The sequence below is a fragment of the Ranitomeya imitator genome, chromosome 2, assembly GCF_032444005.1.
Source record: "Ranitomeya imitator isolate aRanImi1 chromosome 2, aRanImi1.pri, whole genome shotgun sequence".
Taxonomy (NCBI): Eukaryota; Metazoa; Chordata; class Amphibia; order Anura; family Dendrobatidae; genus Ranitomeya; species Ranitomeya imitator.
The window spans coordinates 629836660-629853964 of NC_091283.1; the positions used below are offsets into that span (position 1 = coordinate 629836660).

General features: G+C 43.9%; 1 protein-coding gene across 1 annotated transcript in view; it reads left to right on the plus strand.

Moving 5' to 3' along the window:
- The first annotated feature begins 3166 nt into the window (after positions 1 to 3166).
- LOC138666762 (zinc finger protein 665-like) overlaps positions 3167 to 17305 on the plus strand; it is a 136214-nt gene continuing 122075 nt past the window's right edge. Inside the window, exon 1 of the mRNA XM_069754937.1 lies at positions 3167 to 3244. The gene's annotated coding sequence lies outside the window, so the exon portion shown is untranslated. The remainder of the gene's footprint in view (positions 3245 to 17305) is intronic.

A 17305-nucleotide genomic window follows, 5' to 3' on the forward strand; every position in this document is an offset into this window, starting at 1 on the left:
TAAGCGGTAGAAGAGGGAGCAAGAAGAAAGATGGGAGGACAGTTCAAGGTAGACGTTTTGTTCCAGTAGCTTGGAGGCATAGGGGAGAAGTGATATAGGGTGATAGCTAGATATAGAGGATTGGTCAAGAGAGGGCTTTTTGAGGATAGGTGTGATGGAGGCATGTTTAAAGCTTGAGGGGAAAACACCAGTTGTTAGTAATAGGTTGAAGAGATGGGTTAGGGCTGGGATGAAGACTGTGGTGAGGTTTGGGATGAAGTGAGATGGGATCAGGTCAAGTTCTTTGGTCAGGCTGGTGTGCCATTACAAAGGTGACATTAACCCCTTATTACCCCATATGCCACCGCTACAGGGCAGTGAGAAGAGAGAGGCTAAGTGCCAGAATTGGCGCATATTACAGATGCGCCATATCTGGGGTGTCTGGGAGCTGGTATTTATAGCCAGGGGGGCCAATATCCATGGCCCCTTCCTAGGCTATGAATATCAGCCCGCAACTGTCTGCATAGCCTTTCTGGCTATAAATTATAGGGGGACCCCCACATCATTTTTGGGGTCCCGAGTGCCGGCGGCAGTGCTGGGTATTGAGCTGCGAGACTCGTCCGAGTTTCTTGCATGTGTGATCCCGGCCTAACTCTTTAACATTTTATTATGTTTATTACTAAACATCGGGCTTGGTATTATCTATCTATTATCTACAGATACATCTACCTACAGATAAAGCTATAGATAGATATATTTATAGATAGATCTATCGGTAGATAATGGATACGATAGATAGATCTATCTATCGTATCTAACTATAGCTATATCTATCTATTATCTATCTATCTGTGTGTCTAAACATAATCCTTCAATGGAGTATGTAAATGAATGAAGAGGTTGGACAAGAAATCACATCACAATTCTTTTTTTTTTGTATATCTTTATTTAGCTTACAAAAACACACACAAATCCGCATGAAAAATGCATATTTGGTGCATATTTTACCTGCGTCAAATCCTGATGCAATCTTGACAGTGGAAACATACCCTTAGATTGGCCCAAACCATTCATACTCTCCCACAAATGATCTATTAAACATATCTAGATGGTACCGTTGTCCCACTGTGCTACATGGGATCTTCCCCTCTGTGTAGGACTTGTGGTGGCAGTTCGGCGGTTCAGCTGGGTCTCTGTTAGGCTGTGTGCCCATGTTGCATTTTTTATCCGTTTCCGCCGCGTTTTTTGCGTCAATGGAAACGCTTCAAAATCACTTAAACATATTCCCATGCAATACTATGGGATTCCACAGTTGCTGTGCCCATGCTGCGGATTTTCCCGCTGCAGAATCGCATAGTGGTAATATCCGCAGCATGTTCATTATTTCTGCGGCATCGCGGCGATTCCGCCGCCATAGGATTGCATTGAAACGCTCACTTTACGCATGTGGCTATGCCCATCATGTGTAAAGTGAGCGCTTCGTGTGTGGATGATACCCAGGGTTTGGAGGAAAGGAGACTCTCCTTCAGGCCATGGGTACAATATTCCTGTAAAAAAAAAAACGAATTAAAATAAAAAAATAGGGATATACTTACCTTCTGATGGGCCCCAGAGTCCTCCTGCCTCTCAGCGGTGCACGTGGCGGCTTCCGTTCCCAGGGATGCATTGCGTGAACCACCTGAGATGATGTCGCGGTCACGCGACCGTGACGTCACAAAGGTCCTTCGTGCAAAGCATTACTGAGAATGGAACATACCGGGAGTGCCGCTGAGGAGATCGGGGGCCGTCGGAAGGTGAGAATAACCATATCTTTTATATTATTTTTTAACATTCTATCTTTTACTATTGATGCTGCATAGGCAGCACCAATAGTAAAAATTTGATCACACATGTCAAGCACTATGCTTGACAAGTGTGACCCATCTGTCAATCACTTTTCCAAGCGATGCTAAAAACACTTTCAAAACGCTTGTGTTTTGCGGGAAAATGCATGCGAATCCCACATGTGTTTTACCTGCGGCAGGGAGTTGCGGAAATGCTGCGGACATTTCCGCATTTCTGCAACGTGGGCACATAGCATTACATATTGGTGGGAATTCCCAGTATCGCCAGATCCGGTGGACTATATCGGACCTGCATGTTTTTTTTTATGGGGTTTAATAAATTAGTGAGCCAGAAAAACTGTTGGGGAGTATTTATTCACACAAAGTATTTTTTTGTGTGTGTGAGGTTGTCTGATAGCGGGTCAGTAATGGGGATGTCTGATAGACCCCTCTCCATTACTAACACCAGGGCTTGACGCCATCTAGGATTTTTACAAATCACAGCTGACATCAATCCGAAAACCCTTTACAATAATTGTCAATGCATCAGGGCAAAACGCCAGAGCAAAATCAAAACACCATAATTAGTGTACCCCATGTGGTGCACAACTTTTGGGGCTGCTACTGGATGGTATTTATAGGCTGGGAGGGGCCCAATAACCGGGGACCACATTTATAGTATGTAGGGGAGTGTGACATTATATATCTGTAGGACATCTGTTTTATATATCTACATTATCTATTCTATACGTAATATCTTTCCATCATCTCTCCCTGCATATGAGATTGCCTTCTTAGTTCTGTAAACAGTTTACGATACATAGAACTTTATAGTAAGTAACAGATGATGTTAGAAACACATTTTGTACTGATGGTAGGAGAGAAAACATCCCACACTTGCATGACACTTGTCCGACTCGTCGGGATGAACATCGGAGCGATTTAGAATACGCTGATGTGAACGCGCCATTAGCCGGACTCTGAATATAGTCTGTGAAGGCCGCCCGCCCTGGAAGGGGTTAAACACACGAGGTTTCGGCATTTTAGCTCCTGGTATGGAGTCAATCGCACAATCATATGCCTCCATATAGTAGACGCCCGGTAATAATTCCCTCATGTGTGGGGTCTATTTGTCTCCAAGCTGAGAAATCACACGTTACAGTCCACACATAAAACTGTGTAGAAAAGGCGGCACGGGGTAATTGTGCCAGTAGTGAGGGGCAAATAATGCCGGAAATGTCACTGACTGAGGAGAAGTTTCCATGTAGCGTCTGCATGCACTCCGGTGTCATTCACTCACTGAGGCCCCTGATCATGTGACCCCTGACTCCTCCCTCCTCTGACCTCATCGCAGGTCCTGTGCGCACAGAAAAGCCATATATGTGGTGTCCGTGCGGCTCTGCAGGTGGAGGGATGTGGAGATTCTCTATTACTGGGCACAGGTAGGGCCTGTTGTACACAAAGTTGGGGCCCCGGGCAAAATTTTATCCCCTGGTGGTTTACCCGTTAATGACCGGGCCAATTTTTACAATTCTGACCACTGTCCCTTTGAGGTACTAACTCTGGAACGCTTCAATGGATCCTAGTGATTCTGACATTGTTTTCCCGTGACATATTGTACTTCATGATAGTGGTAAAATTTCTTTGATGTGACTTGCGATTATTTCTGAAAAAAATGGAAATTTGGCAAAAATGTTGAAAATTTTGCAATTTTCCAACTTTGAATTTTCATGCCCTGTAATCACAGAGATATGTCATGCAAAATACTTAATAAGTAACATTTCCCACATGTCTACTTTACATCAGCATAATTTTGTAAACAATTTTTTTTTTAGGAAGTTATAAGGGTTAAAAGTTGACCAGCAATTTCTTATTTTTACAACACCATTTTTTTTTTGGGACCACATCACAATTGAAGTCATTTTGAGGGGTCTGTATGATAGAAAATACCCAAGTGTGACACCATTCTAAAAACTGCACCCCTCAAGGTGCTCAAAAAAAAATTCAAGATGCTTATTAACCCTTCAGGTGCTTCACAGGAATTTTTGGAATGTTTAAAAAAAATGAAAATTCAACTTTTTTTCACTAAAAAATTTAATTCAGACCAATTTTTTTTTATTTTCCAAAGGGTAAGAAAAGAAACTGGACCCCAAAAGTTATTGTGCAATTTGTCCTGAGTACGCTGATACCCCATATGTGGGGATAAACTACGGTTTGGGCGCATGTCAGAGCTCAGAAGGGAAGGAGTGCCAGATTTTGCTGTTATGGTTTGCAGCTGCCATGACCCACTGTGAGAGCCCATGAGGTGCTAAAACAGCAGAACCCCCCGTAAGTGACCCCATTTTACAAACCACACCTCTCAATTAATTAATCTAGGGGTGCAGTGATCATATTGACACCATGGGTGTGTCACAGAATTTTATACCATTGGGCAGTGAGGACAAAATAACTAAATTTTTACCACCAAAATTTTGTTTTAGCCCCAGATTTTACATTTTCACACAAGAAGTGGGTAAAAAAGGCAACAAAATTTGTTTCACAATTTCTACTGAACGTGGCAATACCCCATATATGGCTGTAGAGTGCTACTCAGCCATGCGGAGAGACACAGGAGAAGCTGAGCCCTTTTTGCCACTTCAAGTGAATGGGTCTATGCACATGTCAGTGTGCAAACTGTAAAGCGCTGTGGAATATGTTAGCGCTATATAAAAATAAAGATTATTATTAATAAAAGAGACCTTCCCCTGCTGATACCTATGGATGGGAGTATTCATCTGCCGTTCCTGCGCTGTAAATAAATACAGTAATTTAACCCCTTAGTGACGGAGCCAAATTTTTTAAATCTGACCAGTGTCACTTTATGTGGTAATAACTCTTGAACGCTTCAACAAATCCCTGTGATTTTGAGACTGTTACTTTATGATAATGATAAATTTAGGTCGATATGTTTTGTGTTTATTTATTAAAAGTATCAGAAATTTTAGAAAAATTTTAAAAAATTAGCTATTTTCAAACTTTGAATGATTATCCCTTGAATTCAGATAGTCATACTAGAGTAAAACATTAATAAATAATATTTGCCACATGTCGGCTTTACATCTGCACCACTTTTAAAATGTTCTTTTATTTTGTTAGCATTTTAGGAGGTTTAAAAATGTAGCAATAATTTTTCATTTTTTCAAGGGAATTTACAAAATGTATTTTTTTAGGGACCTATCCATGTTTTTTTTTTTTTTTAATTCAAATAAATTTTTATTAAGAATAACAAGGCAATTAACATGTTACATTTACATTTTCAATATAGAGTATTTCCCCCCCTCCCCCTTCAAACAGCCCCCTTCGATCCCAAAGCCCCCCACCCCCACCCCACAAAGCAGCTCATCTTGTTAATTACTACCATCATTAAAACAATAGAGTATCTAATCCCTCAACCATTCGTATAAGCCACACTTCACATTACTATCCCATAGCAATCCATGGAGACCACATTTTATTGAACGTTTCAGTTTTCCCTTTCTTCTTATAAATCCCTTTTTCTAGTGTCAGGCCCTGTTTCACATACTGGAGGAACTCTCCTCTTGACGGCGGCTCTTCCCTAATCCAGTTTCTAGCTATCACCTTCCTAGCCATATACAACAATCTGGCTATAGCTATCTTTAGGTGCTTATCCACTCCAATCTCATCCACGCATCCCAACAAACAGACAACTGGATCCCTTGGCACCATGCATCCATACGCACCTTCTATACGACTCAAAACTACCACCCAGAAGGCAGCCAACCTCGGACATGTCCACATCATATGGAAAATGTCTGCATCCGTAGACTTACACCTCGGACATTCAGAATCATTACGCAATCCTGCCTTATATAGCACCATCGGAGACCTATAAACTCTGTGTATCACATAGAGCTGTGACAGTCTATACGGTTCACTCAGCGACAGTCTTGGGATCCATTCCAACACCGACTCCCAAGTCTCGTTATCTATTGGGCCCAAATCCCTTTCCCATTTAGCTCTTGCCATTATTGGAAACCCCAATAGAAAAGTGTGCAACAGATCCCTGTACAGAGTGGATATGACTCCTCCAGTCGTCCCGTCATTACACACATACTCCAGTACTATATCCCTTTGAATCCTAATACCTCCGTTCCTACTCTGAGCTCCAAAGGCATGCCTCATCCGCAAATATTGATACTCCCCTGCAGACCCCAGACCAAATTCCGCCTGCAATTGGGAAAATGATTTCAGTTCACCTTGTTCAATTATTTGATACACATACTGATTTCCTTTGCCCAACCACTCTATCAGTACCCCCAATGCCTCAAATTCTTTCAGATTGTTATTATGCCATAGCGGCGAGTATCTAGTCAAGTCCGTGATCCCACGTATGTGCCTCAATCTACTCCACAGCTTGCGTATCAACTGCAAAGTCGGATATAGCTTCCCCAAACTCTCCAAGGATCCATCCTCCAAACATTGCACCACTGGCCTTCTTTTTGTCACCACCTCCATCAACCGCTGTACTGCCCCAGATGACCCCTCATGCGCCCAGCCCCTTAAATGCTGACTCTGGGCTGCAAGAAAGTACAACTCAGGGTTAGGCAATGCCAGACCCCCATCATCCTTGGGTCGCTGAAGTGTCTCCAGTTTGATACGCGGATGCTGCCTCCCCCAAATCAGATTCCTAAACAGAGAGTTGATCTGTCTAAATTTCCCACGTGGTATCCAAACCGGCGCATTGTGAAGAATATACAGTATTTTCGGCATCAGAATCATTTTGATAAGATTCACCCTGCCTACCACAGACAAATGTAGCTTAAGCCATGCATCCGCTTTTGCCTTGAGGGCACCCAAGATTGGAGTCAGATTCTCATGTATATAGTCAGTGACCGGCATAGATACCCATATTCCCAGGTACTTAAATTTACTCGTCACCTCCAGTCGCCCGTCCTCCAATGGCTCCCCATCCACATCGTCCACCTTAAACAAGATAGACTTACTCCAATTTATCCTAAGTCCCGACACTGATCCGAATCGTTCAATAATCCCAATGGCTCCCTCCAAGGATGCAACCGGGTCAGCCAGAAATAGCAGAATGTCATCCGCATACAACGCCACCCTTTCTTCAATCACCCCATATTTAAACCCCGTCATCTCATCAGACTGTCGAAGCGTAGCGGCCAGTGGTTCCACCGCCAGAGCAAACAAAAGGGGGGAAAGCGGACACCCCTGTCTCGTCCCTCTAGCCAATTGTATGGTCTGTGACAACTCCCCGTTTACCCTAACCCTGGCCATCGGCATCAAGTACATTAATTGAATCCATGATATGAACTGCGGTCCAAACCCCATTCTTCGCAACACCTGCCAGAGATACCCCCACTCCACACTATCGAACGCCTTGTGAGCGTCTAAAGATGCAATAACTCTCTGGCCACAGTTATCGGCTTTGAGTTGCAAGTTCATATACAGCCTTCGTAGATTAATCGCAGTTGACCTATCAGGCATAAAGCCAGACTGGTCTGAGTGTATCAGGCCAGAAATAACACTTGTCAACCTCATCGCCAACACCTTAGCCAGGAGTTTAACGTCGATAGTAAGCAAAGAAATTGGCCGATATGAATCCGGCTGTGTCGGGTCTTTCCCCTCCTTTGGAATCACCACTATTGTGGCCTCCCGCATAGATGCCGGTAGCCTTCCACCATTCGTAGCCTCTTCCAAGACCGCCTTCAATTTAGGGATCAACACTTCCCCCAAGCTTTTATAAATTTCGGCAGGAAATCCGTCTACGCCAGGTGCCTTCCCATTAGCCATCGACTGCAATGCCCGTCCCAGTTCCTCCTCCGTAATGGGAGCCTCCAAATCCTCCCTAGCTGTGTCACTCAGCCTCGGGAGCTCCAACTCTTCAAGGAACGCCACCGTGTCCTCCATTGACCCATCTACCCGAGAGGAGTATAAGTCTGCGTAAAAATCTGCAAAAGTCTCCAAAATCTCTGAAGTCTCAGAAACAGCAACACCACTCCCAGTCACCAAAGAGTGAACAAAGGAAGTATTTGTCTGGGCAGATGCCACCAGCGACAGCAAATGACCCACTGATTCATCCTCCTGGTAATAGGCCAAATTCATGAATTCCCTCTTCCTTTCAGCCTTACTCAGCAAGACCGCCTCTAGCTGGCTTTGAGCTGCCTTTAACCTCCTCCCAGCCTCCAAAGTACCCATTATTACCATCTCATCTTCAGCCACCCTCAGCCCATCTATCGCCAGCCTCTCTGCCTCTCTCGATTTCCGCTTACACCTGCTAATATCCCTAAACAACAGCCCTCTCAAGTACGCTTTCATGGCTACCCACACAGTAAGCACATCTACGCTACCCTCATTTATCTCAAAAAATTCCACCAATTCCTTCTTAATCTTCTCCAAGTCTATACTTTGTAGCCAATTAGGGTGAATTTTCCACTCCCTTCTGCTCCCGTTCCGTGTCCCCACTGATCGAAATTCCACTTCAACTGGACTATGGTCTGAGAGAGCCCTAGGTAAATATCTCACGTCCCTTACCATCATATCTAGTAATCGGTTACCCAGTGCCAGATCAATCCTAGACAGCGTACCATGAGCTGGTGAGTAGCATGAATACGCCCTTTCCCCGATATGCCTAACTCTCCATAAATCAACCATGTCCACTTCCCCGACATAAGTCCCAAACGTAGTGGTATGTCCCGCCGTCCTATTCTGGGGGTTTTTGTTCTTATCCCAAAAGTCATCACATATATTATTAAGGTCGCCGATAATTAGTAATGGTAACGGTCCCCAGCGCTCTACCCTCTCCAGCACCTCTCTTATCTTCTTGCTCGAGTATGGGGGCGGAATATACATTGCCACTATACACATCAATACTCCATTCATTTTACATTTCACCACCACATACTGACCATCGACATCCTCTTTTACCATTACCTCCTCATACTGCACCCCCGCAGGTATTAACACAGACACACCCCTAGAATACGTCGAGAAAGTAGAATGATACGCCCTCTGTATCCAGCGCCTATTCAATACGTTCACCCTCTCCCGCACTAAATGTGTCTCTAACAAACATATCATTGAGACCTTCTGTTCTCGGACATACTGCAGACTTGCCGCCCGCCGTGTTTTATCTGCCAGACCTCTCACATTCCAACTCAATATTTTAATACAATCTCCCATCATGTGGCTCATCATTTCTTAAAGTATCCAATTTCCCAAGTATGAGCTGCCCCAACCCTCCCACCCCCCCTGCCCCCTCCCAACTTGCCCCCCTACCCCCCCCAATATAACGCATTCTTCCTCTCATCAAGAGTGGGGCTCCACTGCCCACTGCGAACACTCTCCCTTACTTAACCCTCTCCATTCGCGTCCCGCTGCCATAGCAATCACAATTTCCCCCCCAACTTTCACTTTATTGTATCTTAACATTTCAACTTATATTAACATATAGAAAAAGTACCAAACCAGTTCACAGTACCCAGCATAACCCTCCTCCCCCGTACTTAGTAGTTGGTACTGTCCCCTCCGGCCATTCCTTCAATATGGCCCAGCAAAACCCCCAACAGTTGCTCAACTCTTTAACCATTGCTAACGAGCGCAGAACTCTCCTCCATCGACAGAGAAAACAAATCCCAACTGGATCTCGCCGAAATGTCAGTCGCCCATTCCCTTAAGTTTTTTCTCATGAGTATCAAGCCACTGGGTAGCGTCCTCCGGTGTCAGGAAGAAATGTGTCTTATTAAAAGCCACCAGTCTCAGCTTGGCGGGAAACATCACTGAGTACTGCACTCCCAGCTCCCTCAGTCGCCGCTTGACTCCAGTAAACTTCATCCGCTGCTTCTGAACCGCAGCGGAATAATCCGGATAAATGGCGATTTTCTGACCTCCAGCCGTCAGATCCTCCATCTCTCTAGCCTTTCTGAGGATAATGTCTCTGTCCCTGTAGTTCAGTATTTTAGCAAGCATGGTACGGGGATTCGCTCCTGGGGCAGGGGGCTGCGGCGGGACCCTATGAGCCCGTTCAACAGCAAAGACTTTTGTCAACACTGTGCTCCCAATCTTCTCCAGCAGCCAGTTCTCCACAAACTCAGTGGGATTTCTCCCCTCAGTCTTTTCAGGCAGCCCCACTATACGTATATTATTTCTTCTGGATCTATTTTCCAGATCCTCATTTTTGGCAGCGAGCTCGGCTATTGCTTGGGCGAACTTCTTTTCAGCTTTTTGTAGCTTAACTATGTGATCTTCTGCCGTGCTCACCCTCTCCTCCACCACTCCTATACGTTTGTCCATTTTCTGCAGAGCCGCATTAATCTGTGCCGTGTCCCCTTTAACTTCCTGCATCTGCTGAGCCAAGGAGTTCAGGGATTGCTGACATGAAGAGATCAGTGTGATAACATCTCTAAGAGTCGGCTCCTCTCCCTGTGATATGGCTTCAGGTCCCCCACTAGCCCCAGCCATGCTGCCTCTCTCCTTCCCCCTCTGTACCTCATGCTGCTCGGCTGTGCTTGCTTCCTCCTCCTGGTCAGCTCCAGCTCCAGATCCTGGTTCTGCCTCCTCAGCAGCCTCCACTCTGGCATACTGCTGCAGCTTTGCGGCCACCTCCATGCGCCGCTGACATGCGGCGTTCTCCTTCTCGGCGTCCTCCCTAGCATCGGAGCCATCTTGGCTGGCTCCTGCATCGCTGGTGCGAGCGTCTTTCTGCCGCCTCCTGGTCATCGCTGCCGACTCCGGACCTGCTGCTCCGCACTGCTGCACTCTCCGGACCTTCAGCCAGCCGGATTTAGGTGAGTTTACCCGAAAATCGGGGTTAAAGCAGGATTTTTGTCCTTATGGCAGCAGGAGCACTCTTCCCTGCTTCCACTCACATGGCCAGCTAGGGACCTATCCATGTTTGAAGAGACTTTAGGGTCCTATGTATTGGTAAACCGCCAAAAGTTATACCATTTTAAAAACAGCACCCCCTGACATATTGAAAACTGCAGTCAGGTAGATTATTAATCCTTCAAGTCATTTTCAGGAATTAATGCAAAATAGCATGACAGAAATGAAAATGTGTATTTTTACCACCTAAATATCACTAACTTCTGAACAAGTTACAACAGCCGTCAGACTCTAAGGCAGCTATTTGGCCTTGAATTGCCATCGCAAACATCAGGACCACACAATCATGATCTGAGGGCACCAATTGGGATAAAGAGGAAGCCCCCACACTCTGTTAACCATTTATATGATGTAGTCATTGTTGACAGCAGCATCTAAGGGGTTAAAGAGATATGTACGGTGCCAAAACTATTCGTGGCTGAGGCAGCAAGTTGTCAGCCATAGTGTACAGCCGACAGCTGCTGGATTGTTACCTGTATGGGCAAGCTATTCTCTTATATTTCAGGTCAGTTAAAAGACGTATTGGCGGTCAAAAAATAGGCTTCCCCCTATTTTTGATAACTAGCTAGACAAAACTCACAGCTGAGTACTGCAACCCTCAGCTGTCAGTTTCAGCAAGGTTGGATATCAAGAATAGAGGGGTCACCACACCATATTTTGCCCCCAGCTGTGAGTTTTGTCTGCCTGGTTATCAAATGGGGGAACCCAAGCTATTTTTTTTAACTACTGTATTCATTTACAGCGCTAGAGCAGCAGATGAATATTCCCATCCGCCGCTCCTGCTGTCACTGTTATTAGCAGCAGCAGGGGTAGGCTGATGGGAGTAATAGTCCCATCAGCCGCCGCCTGCCTTCTTTTATTACTTAAATGTAACTCATCATTCTCCCCTGCTCGGGCCGATTGCCGGCAGAGCAGGGGAGAATGATGAGAGCCGTGTTCAGCACCCGGCGCCAGGGAACAGCGCTTACTGTAACGCTTCTTCCCTGACGCCTGTCCTTGTGGTACTGATGCAGAACACGCATGCCACATGTGTGCAGCAAGTATTACACACACGGACACTGACATGTCTGGTACCGGAAATATCAGGACGTGCGAAAGCGGTGTTATAGCGGGTTTTTATGTTTGGCTGCTGTCAAACACTAAAAGACGTTTTTTATTGCAAAAAATAGTTTTTGCATCGCCATATTTTGAGAGATATAATTTTTTTTATTTTTTTTCATATTTCGGCTGACAGAGTCATGTGAGGTCTTGCTTTTGTGGGACGAGTTGACGTTTTTATTGGTACCATTTTCGGGCACATGACATTTTTTGATCACTTTCTATTCGATTTTTGGGAGGCAGAATGAACAAAAAAACAGCAAATCAGGAATTTCTTTTGGGGGGGGGGGTGTTTACACCATTCCATGTGTGGTAAAATTGATAAGGCAGTTTTATTCTTCGGGTTAGTACGATTACAGCTATACCTCATTTATATAATTTTTTTTTATGTTTTGGCACTTTTATACAATAAAAGCTATTTTATATAAAAAAATAATTATTTTTGCATCCCTTTATTCTAAAAGCTATAACTTTTTTATTTTTCTGCTGATGGAGCTGTGTGGGGCTCGTTTTCAAGATGACGTTTTCAGCCGTGCCATGATTATTTACATCTGTCTTTTTGATCGCGTGTTACTCTACTTTTTGTTCGGCACCATGATAATAAAGCGTTTTTTATGGTGTTCACTAAAGGGGTTAACTAGTGGGACAGTATAGGTCGGGTCATTACGGACGTGGTGATACCAAATATGTGTACTTTTATTGTTTAGATTTTTTTTCATTCAAATATTTATTTAGTGATAATAAAAAAAAATCAATATTTATTCTATTATTATTTTTTTTATATTTTTACAATTATTTAAAAAACTTTTTTTTTTACTTTATTCTGACTTTTACACTTTTACACTTTGTCCCACTATGGTACAATCATTTTTTGCAGGCTGATCTCTTCTATAGCATACAGATGAAGCAGCATCTGCATGCTATAGAAGCTGTCAGCGCTACACTGACACTGAGAGACTTCCTGATCATGCACTGTCATGACGACATTGGGTTACCATGGCAGCGATCGGGATCACGCCATGGGGTCTCTGATGCAAAGGCAGAAGGGCCATCAGCCCCTGCGCAGGCTTCCGAAATGCTGCGTTTGTGTTCGATCGCAGTATTTTGGGGGTTAAAGTGCCGGGAGCGGTCTGTGACTGCAGCTGTCAGAATCAGCTGATACCCAGCAGCGATCGGCCGCGATCCCCCTGTGATCGCGACCGATCGCTGAGACGTACTATTCCGTCCATGGTCAAATTGGCCGGGTCACATGGACGGAATAGGACATCTGATGTCAGAGAGGAGTTAATGTGAGGCCTCAAATGCTCACACATTGCACCATCACACAGAAACATTTTGGTTGTATTTACATGCGCTGAGTTCAGGCCGTTAAATGAGTGTGATCAATTATACTGAAGGCCGAGGAACAATGATGGGGACAGAGCAATAACTAATAGGTCAATCTGTCCCCATACAGCATCATGTTATCAGCAGCACATCTGCAGCTTACACTGGCGATGTGCTACCGAGAACAATGATTTCTGTTCCGGCATTCACAATCCAATCACTTGATGAATAGGCAACATTTTGCTTGATTAGTATAATACACCCCATAGTCCTATACATAGTATAATGCACAACCCATAGTGCTCCATACAGCACAATGCACACAATAGTCCTCGATATTGTACAATGCATCCCCTATAGGAGTATAATGCAGCCCCTCCAAAGGAGCATAATGCAGCCTCCACAGAAGTATAATGCAGTCCCCACATGAGTATAATGCAACCCCCATAGAAGTATTATGCAACCCCATAGAGTATAAATCAGCTCCATAGGAGTATACTTCAGTACCATAAAGTATATTGCAGATCCCCCTTAGGAGTATAATGCAGCCCCTATAGTTCTCCTGTACTATGGCCACCACATACTCACTGATTTAAAAAATTAAATAACTGCAATTCTCTTCTCCTCATTCACCACTTCAGCGCATTTCCTCACCTCAGCAGCTCCATCGCACCCGCAGCATAAGATACAAAGGGGAGATGATGGGAGAGAGAGTGTCACATGACGCTCTGTACTCAGTCATTGCTTTCAACAATATTGGCATCAATGATACTGATACAGTTGAATGCGAGGGAGGGGGGTCGCTGGCACCAGGCTCTTCTGACTCACCAGCCCCAAAACGGCCAAAAAGTGTGCCACTATCAGCAGCACACCACTGGCTATCTGCTCCTATGGTAGTGGGGGCCTTAGGCAGATTCCAAGTGTGCCTGCCCTAATGCCATCCCTGGGAGCAAGGGACATTAACCCCTTGTATTGCCAAGTTTCTAACACTAGGTTTCAGATACAGCTTTAAAGAAGGCTACTACTTGCGATATAATGCAATTTTATTTTAAAGTACAAAATTAAAGGAATAGTATTATTGAATAGTATGATTGCACACACTTTTGTATATTTTAACATACAAAGATTTAGTACATATAAAGATTAAATACATATAATGATTAACTACTTATACTCACATCATCCGTCACCAAGAGGCTTTTAAACATCTGTCTAGAACAGTGTTTCCCAAACTCCAGTCTTCACAGACACCACAGATCATGTTTTCAGGATTTCCATAGTGTTGCACAGGTGAGACAATTCCTGATGCCTTGATGATACTTCCAATACTTGCGCAATACTAAGGAAATCCTGAAAACATGACCCGTGGGGTCAGTGAAGACTGGAGTTTGGGAAACACTGGTCTAGAATATTAGAGAAGCAACAACAAGACATAGAACCCCTGGGAAATTCACAACACTGCACGGGCATCCTCAGTTATGCAGGTATCACAACACTGTACACGTGTACAGGTACCCAACTTTCTGCTTCTGTCTAAGGCCATGTTCACACTATGCGGTTTTTACTGCGGAACCGCGGCGATTTTGCCGCTGCGGGTCCGCAGCTGTTTTCCATGCAGGGTACAGTACAATGTTACCCTATGGAAAACAGAAACCGCAGTGCACATGATGCGGAAAAACCCGAAAAAGACCGCGCAGAATTGCTGCGGAAAAAAAGATGGACCATGTCACTTCTTTGTGCAGAATCGCAGCGATTCTGCACCCATAGAAATGCATTGGTCCGCTTACTTCCCGCATGGGGCTGTGCCCACCATGCGGGAAGTAATGCGGATAATGTGCGGGTTATACCCGGGGTGGAGGAGAGGAGACTCTCCTCCAGGCCCCGGGAACCATATTTGTATTAAAAAAAAAGAATTAAAATAAAAAATCATGTTATACTCACCCTCGGAAGTCTCAGCGCTGCACGCGGCCGTCCGGTCTCAGGTTTGCTATGCGACCAGGACCTTCGGTGACGTCGCGGTCACATGACCGTGACGTCACCGATGGTCCTGGTCGCACAGCATCTTTCGAACCGGACTGCCGCCTGCAGCGCCCAGGAGATCGGGACGTCAGAGGGTAAGTATATCATCATGATTTTATTATTTTTAACATTACTATTGATGCTGCATATTGCTGCATATGCAGCATCAATAATGGGGGTAAATCCCGCAGCGGAACCCGCAGGAGAAACCACGATAAATCTGCAGGGATAACCGCAGCGGGTTTGCCCTGCAGATTTATCAAATCCGCTGCGGGAAAACCCGCGGGACAAAAAGGAACGTGTGAATGTGGCCTTAGTCATGTTTTTCTGGCCTTATATAGTGATTTGCACTATTTGTAAATCTGGTTTCACCCAGCCCCTCCAGTGGCCAGCTTTCAAGATAACATGGAATCATCAGACAATGGGCAATAAACCCTTAGAATATAAAAGCCACAAGGATTAGATAAAACCACCACAGACAGAGGTTAAATAAACCTTAATGTTTTACAATAACAAACAGAAACATAGAGCTGTGTGGTGAAAGGGCTTCAGACAATAAGTAAACAGTTGTCAACATCGTGTCACTATGAGCATTGTCTGTCTGTAAATGTATGACCAGAAATGCTGCTTTGTAATGGTGTGAATGCATTCTGTATGTTTCAATATGAACTCAAAATAGCCATTTTTGTTTTTCAAACGTTTTTATTGGTATTTTCAATTTTAAACAGGTAGAAATGAGAGAAAGGGGAAGGAAATAAACATAGGGTAGGGAAAAGGAAAGGAATCCCCAAGTGAAATGGGGAATGAAATATCAGGCATTAGAAAACAGACCATAAATTGGTAGCTTAAATATACTACATATATATGTCACTAACAAAGGGACGAAAATTAAATTAGTCTTGCGATGCAGTATAGTAAAAATAAGCATTAGCAGTAAAGAAAAATGTTGCTTAATAACTAGGCCCAAGAGAATAGACAAAAGTATACAAGTCAGAATTAAAGTAGCCTGTGCGATGAAGTAGAATAATAATAAGCATTTACAGTAAAGACAAATGTTGCTTAATAGCTGGGCCTAAAAGAGAAAATAACCATATACATGTCGGATTCAAAGTAGCCTAAGTATAGAGATATACTGTATGAATATGATGCCTATCAGATAACGTTGCTGAAAAGTCAATATTATATGATGCTCAGTAATATTAGTATACACGTTTTTTATAGCCTGTGAGATAAAAGTAGATTAAAGGTCGCATAATGTGTGAAATAATGCCTGCCCAAGTCCCAGAGTGCACATGGCACCCCTAAGACCTAGTGGAGGAAAGTTCGGTTTTGATCCAAGAAACAATCAAGTAACGAAAAAAAATTTAAAAAAAACTTTTAAAGTGGAATTAAGTTGTTACAGCTAGTCAAATAACAGATTTTTGTAGATTGTTCAACCAGAACAGTTACCCTTCAAGTTGTTGGTAGGGAACTGGATGTGGCTTCAGAGGAGTTGATTCCAATGCGTTTTAAAAATTCAATACCCTCGTCCGGAGAGGCAACATGAAATAAACCTTACGGAAGTCTCACCCGGAGGGTTGATGATCTTGTCCAGGAGTAAGAGAGGCCTGCACGCAGTAGTTCTCTTGTGGTATGCGAAAAAACTCTCCTGTTTTGGAGAGTGACTTTAGACAAATCCTTATAAAAAACCAGTTGCTTGTAAGGGGAAGAGAGAAATCTCGGATTTTTTGAGATACCTAAGAGCGCGTTCCTGACCCAATTTGGGTAAAAAGTAACAATGACGTCACATGATAAATCCCTGGGAAGCGTGGGTGGTCTGCGTATTCTGACAACCTTTTCTATCAGAGGGCCTTCGGTAGAGTTAGGAAATAAGTTAGAGATCATTGATGATACATAACTCTCCAACTGGGAAGCCTGAATTGAATCTGGTATACCCCTGATCTTAACGTTATTCTTCCTTCTAAAATCCTCAAAGTTGTTTAAATTGGCCTTTAGAAGATCCATTTTTTTCTGAATCCCCTCCAATAATTCTGAAGGCTTAGAGATTGCTTGAGATAAGTTTTGTTCGTTTTTTTCAAGTTTGTTTTTATATGCAAATGATTCTTGAGCAAGTGAAGTTCCAGTAGCTATGCTAGGGGGGATTGACTCAGTGACAG